This window comes from Dermacentor andersoni, chromosome 3 (assembly GCF_023375885.2).
Source record: "Dermacentor andersoni chromosome 3, qqDerAnde1_hic_scaffold, whole genome shotgun sequence".
NCBI classification, from domain to species: domain Eukaryota; kingdom Metazoa; phylum Arthropoda; class Arachnida; order Ixodida; family Ixodidae; genus Dermacentor; species Dermacentor andersoni.
This window is the reverse complement of record NC_092816.1, coordinates 13,216,095-13,237,337: the sequence shown is the minus strand read 5'-3', so window position 1 is coordinate 13,237,337 and position 21,243 is coordinate 13,216,095. Positions and strand designations below refer to the sequence as shown.

The 21,243-nt window shown below is 49.4% G+C and overlaps 1 protein-coding gene across 1 annotated transcript in view; it reads left to right on the top strand.

Annotated features, from left to right (window-relative positions):
- Window positions 1–21,243, top strand: part of LOC126520591 (carboxypeptidase D-like) — a 175,100-nt gene that overhangs the window by 1,450 nt on the left and 152,407 nt on the right. The window lies entirely within an intron of this gene.

The following is a 21,243-nucleotide window of genomic DNA, read 5'->3' as shown; positions in this document are numbered from 1 at the left end:
CTGATGAATAATGGATGCGCGTCGCTGGATATTACCGTTACGCGCAGTCGGTGGCGAAGGCGAGGAACAGTGCGACCTTCTTTTCACTCGATTTACTCTTTTGTTCGACAAGAGGATTATTTTCTCGTTTTGTTCGTGCCGTTGGCATCGAAATATTCCCCCAGGAAAACCTGCACAACTGATACGCCGAAACTTGTTTCTTCTCAAACTATGCGGCCTCGTCTTGTTCATTGATATGGCGCTGAACGCGGTCTGGTGAGACGAAGTGAAAGCTCTTGCGAAAAAAAAAATGCTTTGTTAAAATGGCACATTTGCGTGTTTCGTATATAGCTCAACCAAAGCACCTTTCTTTAGTGTGACAGTTGCAGTAGCATACAGTTAATGAGCTCAGTAACAAAAAGAAAGGAATTCAGAAATAAGGAACGATATTTTGAGCGCTTATTGCACAAATTGTTGTTATGAAAGTGAAGGGATAAGCGAAAGAGTAACACTTCTTTCAACGATACCTGCGCTCTCAATGGTATTTGCAGCACAAAGCGAGAGATGGAAAAAGTAAACAGAGCCTGGCCTTACGTGCCTCGTTTCTTTTTTATTTTCGCGAACAGGTTGATAGAGATACTTTAGTGCCAGCGGAGCTTTGAAGTAGTTCGCGGCCTTGCATCTTTGTCGCTGGCTTTTTCTCCCTCGTCTGGGTAACATATGCGCAGGGAATTCAGATTAAGTGAAGAAAATGCAAAGGTAAATTCTACAGGAATATACACGTGTCCCTTGTTCTCTACAAAGATAAAGGAAACTTGCCAAATGATGATGTATTCGACTGTGGTTCGGGAGCGCGCTCCTATGGTTATGCAAAACGACAATGAGGCTGTATTACCCAGACAAAGGACGGTGGTAGTATTTCGGCTTCGTTAACGCTATAAGGGCGTGCTTATTATCTTACCGCTAAGGCGTAGTTGCGTTGTTTAACGATGTTTGAAGCTTCGCAGTAGCAGTATAGTGCTCCGAAACAACCAGTCGGAATGAGACACTACAACGAAATAAACTAGGACCTGATTTTCTCGTACTGCTTTCAGCAGCCTCGTGAAATCGAGAAGGAAGCGAAGTGATCAGCAAGCCGGAAGGCCGGAGACAAAGCAATTTTCACACACCTGTTGATTATTTCCGAGGCGGCTGCCGGACATCTTTCAAAATGTACAACAAAGTTGACAGACATTGGCTGACGGAGTTATTTTGATCGATAAGAAATGTTTGAAGACGTCGAAGAATATCTTGTAGCTAGACTATATCAGAAGACTTAGTAGACGTCAACTAAAGATTAAAACTTGTTTACTTATATGTTCACGAAACGACTTCGAAATCACCTTTAAAGTAATCATTAACAAGAAACGTTAAGCTGGGCGATTAAATTACTCTTTTGTGGTTCGTATTTTTTAACCATTCACTACGTGTTTCATTTTTTTCGCTCATTATGATTTGTTCGGACGCCACCGTTATCGCTGTATAGGATCAACCACTCAGACAGACAGACAGACAGACAGACAGACAGACAGACAGACAGACAGACAGACAGACAGACAGACAGACAGACGGACGGACGGACGGACGGACGGACGGACGGACGGACGGACGGACAGACAGACAGACAGACAGACAGACAGACAGACAGACAGACAGACAGACAGACAGACAGACAGACAGACAGACAGACCAGACGGACGGACGGACGGACGGACGGACGGACGGACGGACGGACGGACGGACGGACGGACGGACGGACGGACGGACGGACGGACGGACGGACGGACGGACGGACGGACGGACGGACGGACGGACGGACGGACGGACGGACGGACGGACGGACGGACGGACGGACGGACGGACGGACGGACGGACGGACGGACGGACGGACGGACGGACGGACGGACGGACGGACGGACGGACGGACGGACGGACGGACGGACGGACGGACAGACAGACAGACAGACAGACAGACAGACAGACAGACAGACAGACAGACAGACAGACAGACAGACAGACAGACAGACAGACAGACAGACAGACAGACAGACAGACAGACAGACAGACAGACAGACAGACAGACAGACAGACAGACAGACAGACAGACAGACAGACAGACAGACAGACAGACAGACAGACAGACAGACAGACAGACAGACAGACAGATAGATAGATAGATAGATAGATAGATAGATAGATAGATAGATGCGCACCTTCTTAACCACACTCGATCTCGACAGTGAAGGAGCTGGCCAAGGATATGTGAGGCGCGGCCTCTTCGACTGCTTGGCTTCTATACACGTGGCAGATTCGAGCGTTTGTCTTCGTCGCGTGTTACTTTGTCCTGCATGTGCGCTGTCACCCGAGCTCCGCGGAAAGACGCCAACTAAGCCGATCCATCGCACTCGTGGCAGCGGTCTGTTATTCCCGGCGGCACGCGAGGCGCGTGTCAGCCAGTGGCGTCTTCTCGCGCGAAACCTTGAGAAAATGCCCGCAGGGTAGACGGCGAGGCGAGCAAGTTCGAGCTGCTTGAACGTTTCGTCCCCGGTGTGATCACACGAGCTCGATACTCCGGGCTCCGCCCACTCCGCCTCCCGCGTTGTAAATATGCTCTGGCGCCCTGCCGCCCGTTGACTTCCGTGAAAGCTAATCGTCCTTGAAACGGAGCATTCCTTCTTGACCGTCTCCACATTTGGGTGCTTTCCCGTCCACTGCCTTGACTACGTGTTCTGTCGCTTCTCCTTTCTTACGCTACGAAAGGAGGGTACGGAATGACTCAGGTACCGAGATTGTGTGGCGTAACAATTCTTTCCCCTTGATTTGCATACGTGGACTTACCAGTGATGCTGTTTTCGGCTCTCGTCAATTAAAGGGGGACACACCACAATGCGGACAATGAGCACAGCAAACTCTATAAATCTTGAAACCCCTCTGCAATTTCGTCGTGTACTTCTGCATGCTACTTTCAACTTCTCCTCAGCGCCTCCAATTACTGCAAACACTTTTGGGGTGGTGTTTTGTGGTGGCCACCAGAAAACGTCTGGTCGCATTTTCCGTACCCACCGTGGTGGCGTAACGGCTACGGCGTTGCAGTGCTAAGCCCGGGGGCGCGGGATCAAATCCCGGCCGCGGCGACTCCATTTCGATGGGGGCGAAATGCAAAAAAAAGAAAAAGAAAAAAAGAAAGCTGATACCGTGCATTAGGGGCACGTTAAAGAACCCCACGTGGCCGAAATAAATCCGGAGTCCAGCGCTACAGCGTGCCTCGTAATCATATCGTGGTTTTGGCACATAAATCGCTAGAATTTGATTTGCATTCCCCTGCTGTCAACTCTTGGCGCGCAATAATGCGTTACACTCCGTTATACTCAATCGTACAGCCAGCACGATGAAAGGCTCGCGCCATCCCGATTCGAACTTATCTCCAGCGGCGCCGTGGAAGCTGTGAATTGTGACTATAGACGGCAATCGTCCGCGTCGTACCATGCATGATTACTTACTCTCTACCGGCGAGCTGTGCCTGCGCTTATATATAGCGAAAATGCGCCCCGTGCGTCGAATCACGTATCTGACGAAGCTCAAAGTCCGATTTGTTATTCTCACCACCGGAGAGAATTGACAAAGAATAAGTCGCGTACACATACACGCCGTGCATCGGGATTGAAAGAATTGCATGACTTTCTTTCTCTTCTTTTTTTATTATTATTATTTTTTTTGCGGTGAAATAGTTTTGTGAATCACCAATTTTAACGGTGTGAAGTTTTGACAGGTTACAGAGGCGTACTTGACGTCTTCATATAATTTCAGACGGTGGTATATACGGGAAACTTCCTCCGATTCTTTGTTCATAATCAGTGAAAGGAATCTTATGTGCAGAACATGTATATTGCGTCAGGAAGTTAGACACCATGGGCCCTATTCTAATCTAAACTATTCTAATATGTTATTCTAATCTCTTGACGTCAAATGTGCACCGACACAGGCATCGGGCGGCAACCCGCGGTGTTGTTTGAAAAGCCCAGTAAAACACGCTCCTCGTTTATAAGAGGCCATGTTTTGTTTTGTTTTCAAAGCGAATAGCATTGACTACGCTGAATAGATTTGCTAATCGAATTGGCTGACAAGAGGCGAGGAGCACGCTCAAGCGGAGAGGGTTTCGATGGGGTCGAGCCAGCACAGTGAATAGATAACCGGATGAAGCGGTGGTGCCGGCGTCTGCGATCGATCCGCTTCCCCTTCCTTAGCTTGCGGTGGCTGGTCGAAAATCGCGGCGGCATGCAACGTACGGAAGGTTCAAAATGCCACCAGAACGGATCCTCAACTAAGAGTTGCAGAGCGATGTCGTATACGTGCCGAAAGGGCTCGATAATGTTATCCTGCCACGCGAAAATTTCTATTCATCATCATCATCATCATCATCATCATCATCATCATCATCATCATCATCATCCAATCTTTATGACCACTGCAGTACGAAGGCCTCTCCCAGTGATCTCCAATTACACCTGTCCTGCGCCAGCTGACTCCAAGTTGGGCCTGCGAATTTCCTAATTTCATCACCCCACCTAGTTTTCTGCCGTCCTCGACTGCGCTTCCCTTCTTTTGGCACCCGTTTTGTAATTCTAATGGTCCACCGGTCATCCATCCTACGCATTACATGGACTGCCAAGCTCCATTTTTTGTTTATCTTAATGTCAATTAGAATATCGGCTATCCCTGTTTGCTCTCTGATCCACACCGCTCTCTCCCTGTCTCTTAACGTTACGCCTAACATTTTTCGTTCCATCGCTTTTGCGCTGTCCTTAACCTGTTCTCGAGCTTCTTTGTAAGCCTCCAAGTTTCCCCCCATATGTCAACATCAGTAAAATGTACTGAATGTACACCTTTTTTTCTTCTTCAATGATAGTGGTAAGGCTTCAAATCTGGATCAGGCAATATATGCCTGCCGTATGCACTCCTACCCACTTTGCAGTGAAGCTGTATATGGCTAGGGTCCCGTGCATTTTTGTTCTCCGTGAACAAAAACTATCATCATCAATGGCTTATACTTCCGTAAGCATTCGTACTCCCTTGTAAGCAAGCAAAAAATGCAATTTATCATAGGCCCGTAAGGCAGAGGCTACAAGCACTCACCAAAGTTAAGCGAACAGTGCTTGAGTGAGTTAGTGAAGAAACATTATTTCAGGTCCGGCGAGGACGCGAACTCGTCTCGCACCCGGCTAGTCCCACGTCGGGACCGGCAGGTCTAGCCCACCGGCCCGGTCGCGGGCACGCCGGACAGCCAGGATTTGCTTTTCTTGAGCGGGGCTACGCAGAAGCGAGTCCCACTCCTCCTTGATGAACTTGGGGTATGTCGACCCGCACTCCAGAGCATGTGCGCTAGAGTGGAGGTCTGCCCGCAGGACGGGCAGGCGTCGTCACGATACACGTCGGGGTAAGCCTCGTGGAGAACGGACAGACACGGATATGTGCTGGTCTGTAAAAGTTCAATTTGGGGTGAGGGGGTGGAAAGAGCCTTCTAGACATGTAGAAAAATGTAATAATCTCGTGAGTAGCGGGAGCGTCCCTGTGGCTGTAGAGAGAAGGAGAGTCAGCGTTCCTTATAGAGGAAGCGCGGTCGGTGAGGTCACGCGCAGCCTCGTGAGCAGACTCATTGAGGTTCGGGGGAGCACCCTCGACCGACCCTACGTGAGCGGTAAACCAGTGAATTGAATGGTGAGAGCATATGGACTTTCTAATCATGCATACACATACAGAACAGCATGACGAAAATGTCATCGTCAATGGCTCATACCCCCGTGAGCAATGGCTCATACCCCCGTAGGCAAGCAAAATATCCAACGAATCATAGCCCCGTAAGGTTCATGGCTACTCACTTCGCGTGAATTAGCTACGATGACACTACCCCTGTTGTCGTTGTCAGTGATTTCAATGTGGATGCGTCGGTACCGAAAAGGGAGTGGTTTACGCATTCCGTGTTGCAGACACATCTCTTGCGATGCCACACTGATCCGGCCCAACTGTCTACCCAGCGGCGTACGTGCATCAATTTGACATTATCGAAGAATGCATGATTGCAGCTGCGAGTGAAATAATGACCACTCATCAAGACAATAAATGAGTTCATACCTTTGTTCAAAGGTATGTGTCAGCTCCGTGTCCTGTGCTAAACAGCTTCGCTGGTCAAACACCTTCACAGAGTGGAATGGCTCATGCTTTTCTCTTTTTCTGTAAATTTTCTTCTCTTGATCAAGGTCCCCTGTGAGTACTCCTTCACCGACTCTTTCTATTTTATTATATTTGTTAATTTTATTATATTCAAACGAATCCATGCTCCCCGGCAGCTCCGAGTACACAGCGCCAGAGCGATCGGCGGGCAGCCATCTACTATTCCTTTCGGAACGGGGCAGTCTACGGCTATTCAGATATTCAGAAAAAAGAAAAAATCACCTTTGTTCGGCGTATTAATGCGTCTTTAAAGCGTAAAGGTCACTTTGACGAGGTGAGTTCTCGCAGTTTCATACCGTCGCGTGACAGACAGGCGAAGCGGGTGTAGCCTGAAAACGTTTGACCAATAGCAGAGGGCAAATGGCGAGAAAGGCGCCGAATCAGAAATAATTAGTTTTCTTTCGTTTGGTCTAATCATGCATAATCAGTGTGTATACATAACATCATACGGGCGTTCTTGCTATTTTCGTGACGTCGCATGACAGACAGGCAAAGTGGGGTGGAGTGAAAACTTTTTGACAAATCGTGGGGGGCTGATTGCAGGATTGGAATAGAAAACTTTGGAATAGCTTTACGTTATAGCGGCCCATAGTAGTGAAAGAAAGCACGACTGACGGTTGCGTAGCATCTGAAAATTGATTGTCAATCAATTCTCCACAGATTATCACTTGGTTAATCAACTACACGCTATTCTTTCTTTCCTGGTTTTCATGTTTGTGTATTCGTTTAATTGCCACGTTTTCTTTTTATATACAGCGTCTATTCCATACTCCCGATAGTCGAACCATCCCCCATTGCGGCCACGTGCCAAGGTTGGGGCCCATCGTCGCAATCACGATCACGCTCGTTGTCAGTAAATAGCCTAAGATAACCTATTAACTTTTTTTGTTTCGTAAGAAGAAGTCTAAATATTGAACGTATTGAGGATCGGGAAATCGCCAATAGTTGCCAACGGCAAACTGAGCCCTGCAGTCCTCGAAGTTATTACCCATCTTCCAGCAAGAAGTGCACGACACAGCCGATGTGTGCACACAGGGTCGCAACGTTCGCGTGGCGTCCGTTGCTGTGCGCTCGTGGCGCGAGGCGGGGTTCGGTTCGGCCGCCGCGACAGGACGCGCGCATCGAGGCGCACCTCGTAGTTGGTGCGCTTGGCAGTCCGACTATATAGGGGCTGCACTTTTGCTTCGCGAGAGCATCGCGGAAACTATGGAGCTGCTGTCCGATGGACAGAGCATCGAATTCGCAAAGAATATACATATATATACCATCCCTGCGTCACGAATGCGTGCTGCCGCCGGTGCCGGCACAAGTGCACAAGCGTTTAGCGCGATGGCGACAAACTCAGTTTTTATGGGCTTCCTTGACTTAAAAGGTCAAATTTAAAGGTAGCAGCAACAACGCTAACAACACGACCGATAGGAGAGTATGGACCAAGTTACGAGACAACAAGTTCCCTAATGCACGAACCAGCCCAATAACACGGTACTGCGGAAAAGATCGCATTGTCGAGCAAATTTTCGGAAAATCTCCCGTCAGTGATTCGTCGGGAACTGAAATATTACCGGAAATCCTTTGTTATTCGTCTTTCTCCACCCTGGTTAAAGACTACTTGTCTGCACACGCGCAGGCCGGGGTACCTGTCAGTCACAAACAAATGTTGCGAGCGTACAGCTTTGCGAATTAATCTGCGTGGTATGATGTCCCGCCTATTCTGTAGCTTTGTTAGCCGTGCACGCTTGTTTTGAAACCGAGAATAAGTTGTGGGCAGGTCACTCGAAGCGGCCCTCACAGGCGGAGACGCGCCGCTCTCGAGAAGCCGTCACTTGGGGCTGCAAGATGCGCTTATTAACTTCTTGGATAAAATGTTTCCACCACCACCTCCACGCGTTTATGCACGGGCGTGCATCGCCGAAGAGGCGCGCCTGTCGCAGAGAGATCGGGGGCTCGCTCACATTCGTATGCGAGCGACGCGTAGAACCGCGCTGGCTGCCCTTCACGTGCAGGCACGTTATCCTGCTCTTGTCGCGCAGTGACGCACGGACAGTACACTAGCTATACACGCGAAAAAGGAAAGTCCGTTCGCGTCGACTTTCTTTTAAAAGGAAATAACAGGGCGCCTTAGTATACCGATGCTACTTCAGCGGGAGCTTTAATTAGCTCGAGTGCTCCTATCTAAATATATGTAAAAGGCGATGCCGTCTTTCTCGGCAACCACTGCACCAAATTTGACCAAGTTCGTTGCATTAAAAAAAAAAAAAAAAACTTTAAATTTAGTGACTGTTGGTTTCGACTTTTTAAAATTGGTTGTCAATATTTTATTTAAAATTGGCAAAAATCGAAAATTTTCGTAGAACGAAACTATCAAGTTTGCAACTGTGTAACTCAGCAACGAAAAGTGATAATACAATTCTATGAATTGAATCTAATAGTGCGTATGAAGCGGACAAAATTGATATGTTACACATGAATTAAAAAGTATTTAGTAATATGGAAATACAGCGTTTGCAGAACCCTTGTAAACAATGTAACAAATTCACGTAAGATGTAAAATGACATATAGAATTTGTCTGCTTTCACTGATCTAATGGATGCCGTTTACAGAACCACGATATCTGTTCTTGAAGCAGAGCTATGAATTTGTAAACTTCGTGCTTCTATGTTTTTCAAACTTTGAAACTTTTGAAAATTCGTGTAACAAAATTCAGGACCTAAATATAAATTGCGCTTCCAACAGTCACTAGAATTTAGCTTTCTCTCTCAAATGCAACACATTTCATTAAGATTGGCCGAGGGGTTATCTCAGAAAAACGTTTTTGCGTTTTACATGTATTTGAATAGGCCGCGTCGGAGCTGGGCCCGAGCTAAAGCTTCCTCTTAACGTTACCGAACCACCTATAGCGAAGCCATGTGCCAGGGTGCATGAGCCACGTGATTTATCTATAGCCTGCGCGAAATCGGCATAGGTGGCCGAAGCGCCAGCTGTAACGGTACAGCTGAAGTGGAGTGCTAAAATTCTCTAAAGTGGTGGAAAGGAGCGACTCCGGGTGTGCTTCCCCTATCGAATACGAAAAAGCGTATGACACTTCAATGAATAAAAAGTAGAATGCAGTTATTGGGAATGCATGGAACGACCTGCCAGCGGCAACCTATGATTGTGTTGAGAAATACGGACTAAAAACAAGATTAATTAATATATTCTAATTAGCTGAATCCTGCGATCACAGTCCATTGGCCTTCGGGAAGCGCGTCCACAGAAAGACCGGTTACTGCAAATAAACATGGGCTGCAAAGCTTCTAATCTCTGATTGTACAACCATTTACTATACTGACACAGTTAGCAGTATATATCAGATTTGTACGGAACATTCTCAGCACATAAGATCGCTTTAGAAAGCTTTCCTCTTTTTTCTCTCTCTCTCTATCTCCTTCCCGACAAGTTCTTCTGTATGTATACGTGTGTTCGGGCTTGCCTTCACGACAGCCGAATAGCTTATAGATATTGATCAGACCTCTCGCCATCGAGTATACACGCAAGAGGTTTGCCACTGTAGCTCCTTCCTTGTGACTTGTCGCTGTAGAGCCGTTTCCTCTGTCTCAGCACTCCTTCATCTGTGGCTTCCCTTTCCACACTGCACATGGCTCGGCCGTTTCCGTCGTCCGCGAACCACCCTCGCTAACGGCGCGAACGCGCTCGTGCCACGTTCGTCGTCACGTTTGCAGCTGGCTCCGTTGCCACTCGCTGCTTAAGGGGTATGAGCCATTCATTGGCACGAGTAAATAATAATAATAATAATAATAAACTATCATCATCAACAACAATGGCTCGAGCATCGTCGTCTTCTTCCACAGCCGGCTCCGTTGCCGCTCATCGTTCCGGCGTAGAATTTCATTTCTGTTCAGCCGTGGTGACGGGGAGGCCGCGTGAACTTGGATTCAGTGGGCCTCACGTGTTCAATCGTGGTAAGGTAGGCTTTGACACGAATAAGGCCTTCGCCACGGTTTCACACGAGGTACTTCTAATGAAGATTGAGAACTACGGACTTTGCCCCATGTACTGCAAATGGCTCAAACGCTCCCTTGGCAGCCACCGAAATCTGGTCAAATTCTGTGGCTGTGCGTCGGACGAATTTGTATCATCATCGGGAGTGCCTCGAGGCTCCGACCTTGGGCGTTGTTGTTTCTAGCTTTTATCAATGATTTGCCGCTACATGCTATGAACTCGAGGGTTTTGTTCTTTGCAGATGATTTGAAATTATTCTGTAAGATTAAGAATTTAGAGGACTGCCGCGATATTGCAAGCTGACATTGGCAACATAGAGAAATGGTGCTTGATGAATAGGCTTAAACTGAACATTAAGAAAACTTCTGTTTTGTCTCTTACTAGACAGCACGACACAGTTATAGTTATTTATACTCTTCTTGGCGGAAAAATATATCGTGATGCCCATGTGCGAGACCTTGGTGTTATTGTTGACTCAAAGCTCGATTTCCAGTTACATGTATCTTCAATTGTCAATCTTCAAAGTTACATGTATCTTCAATCGGTTCTAGTGGATTATAGGGAACAAAGTTGTGTAAGCACTTGCAAGCCAGGCAAGTACTTGGTTAGCAATGATTAGGAGTGTTTGATAGCCCGAATCATGTATTTATTGCACGCTCCTTTCACCAGTGTGAAAGTTACGAGTGATGTAAGCTTTGGGCTTCGTTTCTCCATTGCAAAACGATCCACCTTAACTAGTGCAATTTAAAGCATCCGCTTGCTTACGTATAACAGCGTGCTAAGCTTCTTACAGCACAACCACGCACAAGATAAAAGAATAATTGCTATACAGTTCTCAAGCTCGAGTCACGCACCCCGTTTTTTCCTCCCTTTGTAACTATTGCGTCGCAGAATTTGACCATTTGTGTAAGTGCAAAGTGCGTCAGCACAACTATGGAACAACGTAACGAACGATGTAACGCTGTCCTGGCTGTAAACGCTGTGCTTACACGGAGGCGCGCAGCTGCGCATTTGCACGTTTTCCTTTTTCTCTCTTTCTTGCGACGCCCTCGGTCGGCGCTGCAGCGCACGCTGTGAGCGCGCATAATGACAAGACTCGCCCGCGGCGCTTCCTTTCCGTCCCGGACAGTGGCCGAGGCACGGCGGCCACGCACGGCTCCGACTCTTCCAGCGCTGCGCGTCATTTGCCGCCGTTTTCACGGATTGCGCAAGCGGGTAATTTCGGTTTCACGCGTGCCATAGCACTGGTAATGGCACTCTGCCGCTTGTTGTCCACTCGAAACGGGAGTTCCCATTGTTACGTCTTTCTCTGCGGCGTCTGAGTCGTTCTTCCGCAGAATTGTGTCAACATCCGTGTAATTTAGTTAATTGGAGACGAGGTTTATCGTGTGCGAAGAAGAGCGCTCCAACGTGGCTCAAATGGGAGATAGAGAAACAAAGCGCGCGATGAGATAGCGGAACAAAACGGAGTGTGTTATTCGTCGGCGGAACATGGCACACGTTCTTGCTTCTGTGTGCACATTAAGGGAAGAGACTTGCCTAACAGATCACGTGGTTGAGAGAGAGGTAGAGAGAGGGAAGGGAAGGTAGTCAGGGAGACTACCTATAGACTCTGTCGAGTTTGCTGCTCGACACGAGGGGCACGTGCCATCGCTGAAAGCTCTATGGAAATAAGCAAATGTGTTAAACTGCATTCAGCAATGTGGAATTTTCTTTTCTTTTTTTGCAGATAAGAAGCAAAAGCAAAAGGTGGCGTTCGATCAGTCTTTTACCGAAGCAAAACTTCTGGGAGCTTTTCCTCACAGCTCGTGTAGCCATACGACCTCTTCCATACGCGAAACTTGCGCGCAGCTGTATGTACAGGCATCGTCTTTTCTAATGCGTGCGATCTAGTAGAACACCTATCGTCTCCCTCCCTCCCTCCACGCGTGCAGGATGTATTTACCCAGCAAACCAGGACGAAGTCTAGTCAACCTTCCTGCGTTTCCTTATCTCTCAATCTCTTCAGCTTGTTCAACGTGCGTCGGGAATCGGCATGCGGATGCTAGTGCATTCGAACTGCATTCTATAGCCACGATTGCGAATTGAACCCGCTACTTCGTGCTCAGCCGTACATACACTGAGGCATCGTGGCGGGTGCGTGAAAAGGTTAACTTGGCTCTAACACTGGATTTCCGAAATAAAGTTGTTTACCGCTACTACTACGCGTATTAGCTAAGTCAGCGTTCCTTCTACGCGTAGCACTCACGCATTGCGAGTAACCAGGCAATGTCCGAGGCACCGCATTGCTCAAAATTATTAAACTTGCACCGATCTGTCGACGGTCTTCGTCGTTCGCCTTTCGTCCTCTGCTATGTGGAGCTGCGCCCCGCCGAGATGATGTCATTCCTTCGCGCGCATATACAAACGCCCCGCGGCTGCTGCGAGCAATGAAAAACGCCCGGGCGGTGGCTGCCCTCGTTACCCTTGGCGTTCGCCAGTCCATCGGAAGGATTCCACTGCAGTTTCACAGTGCATTATTTACGCTAAGCTATAAGTTAAATTCTTCAGCAGAGGCGCGCCACGCAGGTCTTTCTACCTCGATCTAAGCAGGATTTGCTATATAGTTCGCTCGCTTTCTTAAGATCCTCGCTTTTAGAATGAAGTACATAAATAAGGAGAGATAGAGAGGAAGAACAGCATCAAAGGCGGCTTGGCCTCCTCCTCGACGTATGAAACCAAGCAGGGTGGATCGCTTGTCCAAATCGTGCCGTGAATCGCTTCCATACAACGAGGTCGATCGGCGTGCACAGCAAAGCTGCGTCGTTTTGCATACCACGCAGATACACGATCACGCTCTCGCTCGGGAGACTGCTTCTCCGATAACAGCGCCCGGGCACGCTCCTCGCGCCGGTGCGGCGCATTTTTGTGCAACAGCGGGAAGAAAAACCACTAGAATTGCAGGTGCACATCTCGGAGAAGACGAGCAGGTGCGGTCCTCCTTGTTTTAAAGCTTTCTTTGCCTCTTGCTTCGATTTTCGCACTGCTGCTGCTGCTGCCTTGCACGGCGCATCAGGGGATGGGTGGGGGGGGGGGAGGGGGGGGTTGAGAGCTGACGGCATGGGTGCGGGAGACGAGATAGGCGCCGTCTACGACGTTTCGGTAGAGTGGGGCCGCAATGCCCGCTGACGCACCTTGGAGGACGCAACTGTGCCCTCTGGACGCCGTAATTAGACGTGACCCCCCCCCAAGAGCATTGCAGGAGCTGCCGCGCCTGCCTCCGTGCCGTTCACGCGCAACAGCAGCGCCAGTCCAGGGAGGAGGTAGAGAGAATGTCAGAGACGGAGTAGAGAGAGAGAGAGGAAGCAGGAAATGGGTACAACTAAAAAACTTCGTAAAGTAGTGCCACGCTTTGAAGAATGCCGCCTCCTCCTCGCGCGCTCTGGCCGACGCCGCGTCGCTGTTGGCCTAATAGCATCACGTGGGCCCTCGCGCCGTGCATCAGCGCCATTTTTGCTCGAGAAGCGTCTATGGCACGGAGGAAGGAAACTCAGGAGAGGCCCTGACGTCACTCTTTGTGAAGCGAAAGTGAAGCCGGAAGTTGGCATTATTCATGGCGTTGCTCCGCCTATCGGGCCAGCTCTCCTCTCTTGTTTACATTTCTCGCGAAACCACGCCGCGCGGCGAGCAACCGTGCTGCTCGGACCCGCGCCCTCCGCAGCAATACTAAACAATCGTTAGTACGTTAGCAGGATTTCGCCAAAGAGGGCAAAATTTCCCGCGGATATTCCTTCGTCCATTGCCATTGCCGTGGCGCGGTACATTGCGTAGAGCGTTGCATGCGCGTTCATTTCACGAACTTTAGTTCCTCCTGTCTCACCTGGCCACAGCAACATCCGGTAGAGCACGGTCCAGATAACGCAGCGCAACAAAACACGGAGACCAACGCAAACCTGCCCGCACGGCGCCTTTGCCAAGGTACGAAACCTACGGAGCAACACGTGTACTCCTACCAACAGAAGGTACTCCTACCAGCTGCAGCTCAGGACCTCTCATACTTACGCCCTGCGTGCACATCTGTCGGACAAAACATGACGCCCGCACCGCGTCTGCACCTTGGCATTCGTTTCGGATGTCGCGCTGCACTGCCTGCACCGCATCAATCGAGCTGCCCAATTGCTCAACTTCTCGTGAACACCGTGGTTCGCACCGTGGCTCAAGTGTTGATTCGCTGGACAGCTGCTTGCTTGTTTTCGTTTTGACGCTGTGGTGCTTTAGTACGGCTTCGCATGTGCACGCCGTGCGACTGTTGTCCGCATTACGAACTTGCCCGGTGATTATGTTTCAGAAATAGCAGAAACAGGCCGTATCGTACCTTGGATTGAAATTTTTACAATTTGACCGCAACTGTTGCCATGTCTAGTCGTAGAGTTCCTCTTATTGAAGATACCCCAAACAAAGCATGCCTTTTGACGCCGCCTTTCCGTTCTTCCTCGATAATCCCCTGTATGCAAGCTGCCACGAACGAAGAGTAGCTATTATTGGCCCGTTTTGTCAAAGAGTTGGCTTTACGCATCCCCTGTCTCCTTTTTCTACCACTGTATTTCCCCTCTTGGCTGTCGCAGGTGAGTACAAAAGTCAGCTGCAGCTTCTGAAATGTGTTTTTTTTTTTTTTTTTTTTTTTGCGGGGGCTAACGCGTAAGTACTGCCGTCGAGAGGGCATTGTGTTGAGGGCTAGAGTTCCGAGCATTGTGACCACGACCAGAGGGGTTCAGAGGGCACTTTGGCGGAGCGTCCACGAAGTTCTCGCTGAAAAGGGCTCGCGGACGCCTCTATACCGCGTCCCTATACCATGAACATTATGCACGATTTCATCCACTTCCCGACGCGCCAAGCAAGACAGCGACAGCAGCAGCAGCAGTGGTAAATCCGACGGAAGAAGCAAAGAAAGCTTCGCTTTACGAATCATCGGAGCAATGCATAAAAGCCGTCATTTTACACGCAGTAAAGCGAAACTTTTTTTGCCCCTGCGTCTCACTTTTCGGCTGCTGGCTGCTTCTGTCTTGTCGATTACGCAATAGGGTGGCCCACTGGGCACGTGAGCATTGTTAATCGATTCTCCGGAGTGGGTATGTTCCACTGAGTACAAAGAGAGAGAGAGAGAGAATAAAAGGGAAATGCAGAGAGGCACGTTAACCAGAAAAGAAAATTCACTTCGCCGAGGAGCGGGGGAGGCTGCCACTGAGTGCCTCGGTTCGCGTGCTCTCTGCTGCGGGGCGCGCGCATCGAGGCACCTTACACCGAGCAGGTGCAAGTGCCCGAATAGGCAAGCAGAGCAAGAGGCAAGCAATGAAGAAACCGGCAGCAGAAGCCGCCGAGCCTGGACGAGAAAAAGTCAAGCGAACGAAATGGGACGAGAGCAGTGAGCACACATAGAAGGAAATTAGAAGTGAAGCCATATCAACAAACATCAAGGAAGGATTCGCTTATAACCGATTCCCGCGTACGCGTGAGAGTCACCGATGTTTTATTATTATCATATTTGTCGATGTGAATTAAAGGCCGACGGTGGCTCTATTAATAATTACGTACCAGATACCGAAGGCGCATCTACACAGACTTTCGGAAGGCTGCTTCGACAACAGATTATAAAGTTCGTGGTGGCACAAATGTTCATGAAGGTCACGTGCGTCTTTCAGTTTGTCCTCCTCACAGTATACGAAAGCATGCGCGCAGATGTACGGCACTCGAGCGAGTACCGGTGCCAGTCATCGAGTCCTCAATCTCGGGACGGGCCGACCTGAAACCCCCACCGCGACTTCAATCTTGCAAAGTGGCAGTCTAGAGAGAAGAGCCTAACCAGCGCGCGACGGTTACCCTGTCCTTCTGTCCAGTAGCGCCACGGTCCGTATTCAGAGTGCACGCAGGGGGGCTGCGATACGCGCGCCTGCTGTGCGTGCGACCTGTTGGTCTCGATAAGGGCGGGGCGCCTGCTGCTGACGCGCGTGCTTGTCGGACAGGAAGCGAACCGACAGAGGGAACCGGAAACGCGGCAAGGGAAGCCTTCCAGGAGAATGAGACGAAGCACGCGAATTTGCATTCAAAGCCCAGGTCAAAGCCCAGGCGCACTCGGATCATCTGGGTCGTCCCAACGGACGTGGGTCCGGTGGCACAGATGTAACAAACCATTTCAGCAGCCAGTCAGAACGTTGGATCTGAGTGGCTTGAAAGAAGCAGGCAGGGGGCATCCGTCCCTGTCTTCTTTAAACGCGCAGGCCAAAGCCAATGGGGCTCTTGCATTGCCCAGGGGGCGCTGCGAAAATGGTGCTAAAAAGCGCCCTCTGTCCTGAACTGGGTAGTATATGCTCGGTCGTCTGCTTCGAAAAGCACGTTTACAATATGGACCCGCCACTTTCGGTTTTGTTGTACCACGGCTTGCAGCGAATATCGGGCGCCGAGTATTTTTTCAGGGGTGACGCGCTGCGTAAAGGCAATAAATTATGCAACGCCGAATACCTGTACGCCGTTCAAGAAATAAGCGGCGAAGCTTTAGCGCGGTGTCAATCGCAAGTGAAGCGAGTCGCGTACGAAGTTGAACTTCAGGTACGGTTTGCACGCTGCTAGATTCAGGCGCACAAACGCGAGGAAATGCTTGCTATAAATGAAGTCACAGCAGCGATAAGCAGACATCATGTGTACGGAACTGCTAGAGCGCACGATCGCACGCGCCGCGACGGCAGCGGTATTTCGACATGCCACGAAACGGCGGGCCTCTTGCAATCTTTGTTGACTGCATGCTGCTAGACAAGTAGTTATGCTTGCAATGTAGTAACGGCCATCTGTCCCTTTAGCAACTGATAAATAACTGCAGATGCAATGCATATGAGCTCGCAGTAACATACGTGCGAATCGCGCTGCAGCGCGAGCTCGTGCGCTGCTCGCTTGATGTAGCTTTTAACGAGAGCGCTCGAACATCGATGTGCTGCAATCAATACTACCTTGCTGCGCTGCCTCAACGTGCTGGCTCGAGGTCAAGGATGAGCACATTTAACTCTCTAACCTGTGCTGCTCGTAGTGGGGTAGTGAATTGTCGCCGAATCAGCCCGACCATTTGTGCTCATTTGCACACACCTGTGGTCACTTCACCACTTCGCACCTGTCGAATTGTTAATTGTCGCTGTGGCCGGGTCTCGAATCATGAATCACCAGCCATTCCTGCTGCTATGTCGGTCTGCCGCCGCGACTGTAGGTGCAAAGACCGAATTTTAGCAACGCAGATAATCAAGCAAGCTTCAAGACAGGCGAAGCAGTCAGCATGGCGCAAAGTTTCGCTTACCCAGCGCGACGAACTGCAGCTATCCAGCGCGCCCGACGCTCCGTGCTTCATGAGGCCTTGAAGGAAAACGGTAGAATCTGATGTTGGGATTCAGGCCTTGTTCATGGCAGCCCACGACGCAGAAGTAACGACGGTGACGCTTTTTTGAGACTGAGCTAGGTCTCTCCGGATCGGCGTCGCCGATTCCTTCTGCTTCCAGCATTACGTCTCACGGAGAGTCCGTTTTCGTGAAACTATAGGCTGCGGCTAGCTCGCAGCGTGGTCGGCGTGGTCTGTGAGAAGTGACGAGCCTATTCGCACTCTCAACAGGGCAGAAAAAAGTGCGAATCGACGCAAAACACGGGCTAGAAACGTGCTTCGCCTCAATACTACCCAAGCCGGTACTACCCAGGTAACGTTTCGTGTGCCGCCACCAGGCGCCGCTACTATACCTCAAAGTCCAGCGCAAGACGCCCATGGGGCTTCGCCCCCCCCCCCCCCCCCCCGAAATTTTTCTCGTGCTGTTCCATGCACCGCCGACCAAAGCAACCCCCGGCGCCGAAAATCATTCTGGATTTTGTCTAGACTGTCTTTTTCGAGTTCGAAAAAACATTTCACCGCGAACATTGGGAACTCGGGCGTGATATTGCGACAACGTCCATGCACCATGAGTTACATAACGCAAGCAGCCCCTTCCGAGCACAAAGTTTCAAGGGCGTTCTGATGGCGAACGGGCTCGCCGCGGCATCTCGCGGAGGCCGCGGAATCTACGGAGCGCATGGATGTCAATTCCGAATATTTATGGGTTTAAAGTTCTCATAAACTTTTGATCTGAAACGTGCATTGGTATTTCCAAAGTTGTGCTTTCGATTTTTAATTGCGGAAATTTGTTGGTTTAATGCTGTTATAAACATTTGACACCTAAGATGTGTTGACTTTTTTTAAAGTCGTACGTCGGAACATACAACAATCAGGCCAAATCAACACACTATCAGACAAGCTTACAAAGCACGCAGCGAGGTCCGATGAGACGAAGCGTTGAGGTGGTTCATTTGTGCCGCCATCTCACACAAAAATATAAAAATTTTTTTTCACCTACTCCAAAGCATCCACGTCAGGACACTAAAGCCAGCAAAGGTAGCTGCGTTCTTATTTATTTTTTCTACTTTGACTTTTATTCACGAGGACACATTGAGTCTCTTCAATTTTTTTGTGCTCGCTACCCTACCCGCGCGCCGCCAGAGCCAGCCAGAGCGCATGCGTTTTTCTCATGTTGCCCCGACCGCCGCGCGGCGCAGTTCGGTGCGTGTTCGGTTTTCTCTGGCCGAGTGGACTTTCGCCTAGCAGAGTTTTGTACGCTTTCTGGCTAGCAGACGAGAAAAGGGAACTATGGTTACTCGCCGCCATCACTGGGGGGACTCAACGGATTGCACCGCGTTCGCTTGAGAGCAACTTCTCCGGACAGTCTTGTCTAGCCGGTGTAGGACACCAAGCAGTATGCGCCTGGTTCTCGGTGGACCAAACGTCTCACGTTTTCTTCGATATTCCTTCGGTAGCCACATTAGGGGCCCAAAGTAGGCATTCGATTGTGGAGATACTTTGCGTTTCTTCATTTCGGTGCCCCGCCTCACAGAAGGAAAAAAAAAAAAAGACATTGTTGTGGCGCAGCGAATTGTCGCATGGTGAAAGTTGGATTTCGTTACTTCTTTTGCGGAAAGAAAAGCAATGCGGCACGGGACGCTTCACTTGCTGGATACTCTTATTATATTATTCAAATATACGGACGCTACGGGCGCATTCCTACCGTCGCCGTCGCCCTCACGTTCCGTATAAAGTCCAAAGGCGATAACATCGGGACCGCGCGCCGCGTGCATTATGTGCGAGTGAAAGCGTAGGGGGGGTGGTGGCATGGGTGGGCCGACGATGGTGGCTCAGTCTTGTGCTCGCAAAGGAGAAAAGCGGGGAGGAAGCGCGCCACCTTCCGTCGCGCGCCATACATAGGGGGGAGTGGATGGAATGGGGCGGGATCTAGTATTCTGTGAGTCTGTGATTGCGCAACATGCTTATTTTATGCATTATATACAGCGACGTTTTCTTAGATACGTAGATTTATTGGAGACTTATACTTATATTTAAATACGTTGTCGCGAGGTTTTGTGTATACGTGCAGAGAACTTTGTTTCCAGTGACATTTTCTTGCCCTTTATCAATCTGTATCATCGCATTTGTATATTCAATCGTATCTTCGCATTTCTAATGTACGAGGGCGAGTCAAATGAAAGTGCGTGTAGCCACCGCACGCAATAAAGGTTCAGTTGATTATCTGCGAGACATGCGCGTAGCACACAGGCATCTCTCATTTACAAAAGTGACAAGTAGGTATGAGGATAAATGTTCTTTTATGCTCTCATACACTGGGTTGAACATAGTGGCGTGACGTAATGGATGCTCCAGAAGTTGAACAGCGTGGTGTCGTGAGTTTTCTGACAGCTGAAGGTGTTTCCCTCCAAAAAATTAGTCGCCGTATGGCTGCCGTGTACGTTGAACATTGCATTTCAGTGGCCACTGTGAAGCGTTGGAGCAAACTGTTGAAAGAAGGACGTGAAAGTTGCAAAGACGATTCAAGACCGGGCCAAAGCCACCATGCAATCACCCCCAACAAAATTGAAAAGGTTCATGAGCTGATGAGACAAGAACGGAGGATAAGCATCGATGAACCAGCCTAGCGTGTGTGTGATAGTCAGGGTTCCGTTCACGCCCTAATTCATGAACATCTCGGTTATCGGCTCTTGTGCGCGCAATGGATGCCCAAGATTGTGAACCACCGCCAGAAGACGGAAAAGTTCGGCGCTGCTTTGACACATCTGATCCGGTATCACAATGAAGGTGACCACCTGTTGTCTGCAATTGTGATCGGGGACGAACCATGGTGCCACTACTACGAGCCTGAAACACGACAGCAAAGCTTACAGTGGAAACATTCGAATTCCCCACCCCCAAGAAAGCAAAGGCCATCGTTTCCGCCGGAAAGGTGTTGTTGACTTTTTTTTCGATTGTCAGGGGCTGTTACTGATGGAATTTGCTAAACCTTGAGAGACTATCAATTCTTTCCGATATTGTGAAACGCGGGACCGGCTACGTGTCGCAATCAAGAACAAATGACGTGGAAAATTGACGAATGGGGTCATCTTGTTCCACGACAATGCCAGTTCCCACGTCGCTGATGTGGTTAATATAAAGCTGGCGAAGTTAAAGTGGGAAACGCTGCAATATCCGCCATACAGCTCAGACCTGTCGCCTTGCGACTTCCGCATTTTGGGGCAACTGAAAAAAACAGCACAAGGCAACCAGATTCTTGTCGGACGATGATGTGAAAGAGTCAGTTGCAGACTTTTTGGAGCTGAAAATTAACCCAAGGAGTTTTATGAGACGGGAATCATGCGACTCGGTAGTCAACGGGACAAATATCTCATTGCTCATGGAGACTACTTTAAATAAAGTACTCCGTTTGTCATATATTCGCATTGGATTACTTTCATTTGACTCGCCCTCGTATATTTTGCAGAACTCCTGCTTTTTATGCGTGCTCTCCGTTGCGACTATAATTTCGGTGCAATTACTCACGATACAGGACCGATGACAGCTGCTCCTGCATAATACATTGGAGCAAATGACAGCGTCATTGAGATTTTTCACTGGCCGT